Source organism: Podarcis cretensis (assembly GCF_951804945.1).
Source record: "Podarcis cretensis genome assembly, chromosome: 1".
NCBI classification, from domain to species: Eukaryota; Metazoa; Chordata; class Lepidosauria; order Squamata; family Lacertidae; genus Podarcis; species Podarcis cretensis.
This window is the reverse complement of record NC_137170.1, coordinates 43,866,518-43,872,357: the sequence shown is the minus strand read 5'-3', so window position 1 is coordinate 43,872,357 and position 5,840 is coordinate 43,866,518. Positions and strand designations below refer to the sequence as shown.

The following is a 5,840-nucleotide window of genomic DNA, read 5'->3' as shown; positions in this document are numbered from 1 at the left end:
ATGTGATCCTCCAATTTTGTCTTGTTGATAGTCCAAGGTTTTACTGTCAGAACAATTTCCCGAGGGAGCTGTTTTCCTAGGACACTTGGAATTCCATGCAGCATTTATTTGGATTGCAATCCAATCCTATAACCAAGTTTTGTTGGGTATCCATAATGCCCGGCCTAGCAACAGAACAACTTAGAAACAAACTAAAGTTATCTCAGCTGCAAAGTCAACAGCACGATCGGAGAGGCAAAAATAAAAATGAAACACAACTTCTCCAGCTACTCTCACAGCTTCAGGTGTAACGTTCTGTACTAATGGGGCATCCATCACAACAGACAGCCACCGTCGGAGCCCAGTGGCTGGGAGGAGACCCACACAGAGAAAACAGAGGTCACTGCAGTGCAAGAGAAGTTTCTAAAATCCGACTGATCGAGCACAAACACTGTGCAAATCCTTGCACGCAGAATAGATCTTGGTGTCCTTAAGACAGGGACAGGCATTTTGTAAAAAGAGAGGTGCGGATCTCTGCAGCATCAATCCCCATGACCTGTTGCTTGGCACCAGCTCAGGAAACAAGGCTGGCTAGCAAAAAGCATTCAGGAGGACTGTGAGTGAGAGACAGGATACATAGGCAAGGGAGCAGAGGGCTCCTCCACCTTTTTCACCTGCGTGTTATTTTTTTGCTCCTTAATCATGGCTTCTCCTCTTTCTACATGATTCTGGCAGATCTAAGTTTGAACAGAAGGATCTGCTGTTATTGCATCTCAGCGGCGCTTTAAAACACAATCAGACCCCTACATCTAGAGCCCTGAGACATCACAGTCATGGCTTCCCCCACAGAATTCTGGGTGCTGTAGTTTGTCAGGGGTGCTGAGAATTGCTTGGAGGCCTGTAGTCACCACAAAGAGCTACAGTTTCAGAGTTCCCTGTGAAGAGGGATTTATTCAGGCATAGGCAAACTCAGCCCTCCAGCTGTTTTGGGACTACAATTCCCACCATCCCTGACCACTGGTCCTGTTAGCTAGGGATGATGGGAGTTGTAGTCCCAAAACATCTGGCGGGCCGAGTTTAGGGATGCCTGGATTTATTGATATACCACTTGGAGAATAGGAGCTCTGTGAGGGGAACAGGGGCCTCCAAACAACACCCTTAACAAACTTCAGCTCCCAGAAGTCTGTGGGGGAAGCTATGGCTATTTAAACTGGCATAGTGCTCTAAATGTGTACTGGGACTAATGAAGTTACATGGCTTTAGCAGAAATGTTATAAAGAATTAAGTATAATAGATTGTAATTGGATTAAAGGAAAAAATAATGTTAGAATTTGTTAAGTTAAATGATAGGACAGAAGTTTGAGGAAGATGGAAAGGATTTGCTGAAACAAATAATTGAAGTGGAATACAAAAAAAGGGAGGTGTGAGGAGGTCGCTGAAACAAGTAAAAGAAAGTTAATAACATTGAAAGTATTGGTTGTGTTTCTTTTTTCTTTTTTAAAATTGTTTTTGTTTTATTTTTGTTATGTATATGTAATATTTTTTTGTTTTTGTATTGTATTGTATGGTTTTGTTATGTTTAATTCTTTTTCTTTTTTCTTTCTGTAACTTTAAAAACTTTAATAAATATTGTTTAAAAAAATTAATGTGTACTGGGACTGTGGCCTGTGTCTCAGTGGTGAACTGATATGCACCTAGAAGAACATGTGCTATTAAGGACCCAGCGGTGATGATGGAAGGACCGGTGAGGAACAAACTGTGTCTGTGGTTTAACAGCTTTCCTCCCCCCACTTTTGTGAAATTGCTTTGTTGTGAACCAAAAACTCCTGACTGTAGTTCTACAAGTGCTTCTTTTATTAAGAACACAACAAATTGCTTCATCTTGGCACCATCTGAAAAGATGTAATCTGTGAATAAAAGCTTTTTGGTTGTTCTGATCTAGGAGCTGAAAGCACAGACTGTGTCTTTGTGGGCTTGATTTTTTTCTTTTTTTAATGACACATAAGTGACATGGAAGCTGGAGCTGGGTGTACGCACAGCCCAATCTGATGCGCTCTCCTAATGGCACAAAGTGGGCTAGATTATGGGCTGCTAAACATTTACACACCAGGGGGCATTGACAGGCAGGGACAACTTTATCCCAAGCTAAGGAATTAGAAGTGCCTTAAGGACTCCAGTCAGTGTGAAGCTGGTTTGACAAACAGCATCCAACAGCAGCACCTGATAACAAAGTGCAGGATACATATACCTTTTGGATAATGTGTGAACAGAGATTAAAAACCCAGCCCTGGAAATGCAGAGAGTGTACAGTAATCAGGAGTGTGAACACAGCCAGGAGACCTTTCTTTCTCTTTTTCTCTGGACTTAGGGTCCCAGGTCGGAACTGATTTGGGAACCATCAGCAATACCTCTCTGCTTTGGAAACTTGAAGCAGCAGCAAAGTTGCACTCACTTGGGATGCAGAATTGACCCAGGAAGCATTGATTGCTGACCCCCCTATTCTAGCAATGCGTCATTACAGATACTTTAGGGAAGTGACTCCCAATTAGCTAAGGACTGTGGCCCCTGTTTTTCAAAAGCCAAGCCACTTTTGATAACTCTATGATAGCTTTTGTTATGTGGGTGGTGCCAGGGACCCCCCCGGGTGAATTATGTGGACTCCCTGAGGCAGGGAGGGCCATCTAGGGGGGCAAGTGTCCCCAAAGAAATTAAAGGAAGGGGCTAGGCCCCCTCAAAATTCTGCAGCAACTGTGTGCATGCCGTGGATGAGCATCATGTGATGTGCTTATCTCACTCGTGCATGCTGCATGGCGTGTTAGCGTCACTTGTGCAAGCCACAAAGCATGCACACAACATGTCAACTAAACTCCTGTTTGGCTGCTTTTTATCTGGTTGTTAGTTTGTAATTATTAGACAACTCAGGGCATGAACCATTCAAGCTTAAGCACTGTTATTTCCCATTGATCTGAAAAGTAGTGCTAAGTGCAGGCTGAAATCAATGAGTTTTTGAAGCAGTTAGTCTGGATTGTATCCTTTCTATCCATTTTCGGAAGGGGAAATGTATCCCCCCCCCTTTATTTCAATGTCTTTGCAAAGCAGTTCAAAATAATTTGCAATGCATCATTTAACATTATGCAATTACTGCCTCCATCTTTCTAACAGCTGCAAAACAACGAGACACGTTGTCGTTCCTCTTTGAAGCAAAAGCACATGTCACACCACTGTTGTGTCTCTATGAAAATATGTTACATTTTGATTGCGTTCTGTGCTTTAGTCCTTTGGCACCTTTGACCTTATGTCTCACTCAAGAATTGCTAACAAAATTAGCTCAGCTAATTTCAAATGTGTCAGAACTTGCCATTTCTTGTCCTGTCAAAATGTTCCGGGTAAAATTGTTCATGGCGCAGAAGGTGAGTGATCGGTTTCGATCGGGGCTGCTGGTGGAGAATACTTTTCTCGGGCTCTGAACCAGCATGGGCTCCAAACTCTCAGCTTTCATTTTTTTAGAACAGTAAGTCAATCTGACACCTATAAAGAAAGTTAGAAAGGAAAATGTGCAGATAATGTTGTCAGGCTTTGGCAGACAAATACAGAAAAGCTAGGTATGTTTAATCATTGTTGGTATGCAATTGCAGGAAAGAATGCTGATCATCCCTGCTTGGGCTCGAGAGAGACCCTCCCAGGACAGCAGAAAAACAGGAGAAGAAGCTTGTTTCTGTTATAATAATAATAATAATAATAATAATAATAATAATAATAATAACAACTTATATCCTGCCCTCCCCAGCCGAAGCCGGGCTCAGGGCGGCTAACAACAATAAAACAGTACAAAAGTACAACACAACACTCTAAAATCATTCATTATAAAATTAATTGTTGCTGCCAATCTGAACAGAGGATAGTCTTCCTTTGTACTGAGGTGCCTTCCTCCACATCCACATTATTTCACTTACTCCCCAAATGTGCTGCCTTAACATTATCAAACACAACTAGCTGGCTTTGGCATATTTTACTCTGAAGTATTTCCCTTGAAATAAATGAGGCTTCCTTCCTACTTGGAAAAAAATGTGATATTGCCATGTTCACCACCATCTCCAATTTTCCATGTCCCCCACACAGCTGCTAACGGGCTGTTTGTCATCACTGGGCTGTTATTTATACAGGAACCATGAACCACAAATGTAAAATACAAAATGAACCAGCAAATACAATGAAAAAACCATCAAATGCCCTACAGCTGCAGCAAGTCAGTATTCATAGACTCATAGATCAGAGCTGGAAGAGACCCTGAGGATCATCTAGTCCAACCCCGTAAAATGCAGCTGTCCCTTATGGGGATCGAACCTGCAACCTGGGTGTTTTTAGCACCGTATTCTAACCAACTGAGCTATTCCTGTCAAATGAATTTCAGCACACGGGTGGTTTTACTCATAAAGGTTGGTAAAATGTGTGTGTGTTTTGCTGACAGCTGTGAAGCTATACATACTTAATAGTATCTCTTGCTGGTTGTATCTTTGTATTGGTTTTCCTCCCCAAAGCTCAAGGCTATGTAAATTGTATCCCCCTCTTCCCTTTTAATCTTCACAACAGCCCTGTGAGGTAGGCTGAGTTGGTAGTTCAGACACCAAATCTGTGAAACTGAACATACTTAAAGTATTTATTTGCTTGTTATTGATCAGGGTTGGCAAACATTTGTTTTTTTGGGGGGAGAGATATTTTGTTGTAAATATTGAGACTATGAAATGTTGCAGTTAAATCAAGGCAGGGGGCTGATTTACTGACTCATTTTTTCTTTATATGATCTGTGTATGGCATGCCATATTTGTATCTTGGTTTTTTTCTGCCAGGAGTTAAGGGTTGTGTCAGTTGTTCTCCCTTCTCCCTCCTTCTGTCTTTGTAAGAGGCCTGTGAGGTAAAATAGGTTAATATATGCACATAAGCAGAAGCTTTTTGCTAATAGATTGCCTGGCAGAATGGGCAGGGCAGGGGGAGTGTTGTGATATACTTCAGGTTTATTCTGGGGTAATTGGTTTGTAATGGCAGTCACCCACTGTGGAAACTAGAGAAGGTTAGCTCTCAAGAAGGATTCAGTTTTGTGTACTTTAAAATATATAATTATTTGCAGAGAATTTTTTAAATAAAGACTTTCTTCTTTTATTGGGGGAAAAACAAGGAGTTGTGGCAAAAAAAATTCTTTATTGCCTTTTTTTTCATTTCCACAGCCAATATTCTGCAAGGTAGGAGCTATCTGGAGTGATAATCCTGCCCCCATTTTGGTTGCTGAAAGCAAGATTCAGTAACATAAGGGATGTCACGTTGCACGAAATGGGGGTGGAAGACCATAAGATGTGCTGCAGAGTTGGGAAAATGAGAGATTTAATGCCAAAAAATTTTTATACAATCCACTCCGTCCACAAAATGCATTGGGCTTGGGCTCTCAGTTGGGAAACAGAACATTTATGTTAAGGTTGGAGGGATCCACTTCTTCATTCATCTGGCCATATGATGGTCAGGTCCCCAAGAGAATGGCAGTCAATCACTTTTAATAGGTCCCAGTAACAAAGGAGTTTCCCACAATGTCTGCCCCTTAAGACTCTTGATTGTGAAGCAATCAGTATCGTTATCGCAGGGTTTTTTCCTTTACTTTTTTCCCCTCTCACTATAGTCTCATTATTCTACAGGCACAATTCAAGTTACTTATCTATTCTTGATTAAATGATACACCACGGTCTTGGAACTACTCCTTTTGTTGCCCGGTTACAATGTGAATTTATGCCCTACTTTTCAAGGAAAGAAGCTTTCAGAAAGCAAATGAATGACCAAGACTGGATTTCTGAAGAGCCTTACTTAGAGGCACCCAG

General features: G+C 41.5%; 1 long non-coding RNA gene across 1 annotated transcript; it reads right to left on the bottom strand.

The window, feature by feature from the left end:
- Positions 1 to 1,629: 1,629 nt before the first annotated feature.
- Positions 1,630 to 5,505, bottom strand: LOC307209956. The gene is made up of 3 exons (XR_013835798.1): positions 4,758 to 5,505; positions 4,466 to 4,609; positions 1,630 to 3,507 (listed from the first exon to the last, which is right to left on the bottom strand). It is a non-coding gene; the product is annotated as an uncharacterized lncRNA (long non-coding RNA).
- Between the last annotated feature and the right edge of the window lie 335 nt (positions 5,506 to 5,840).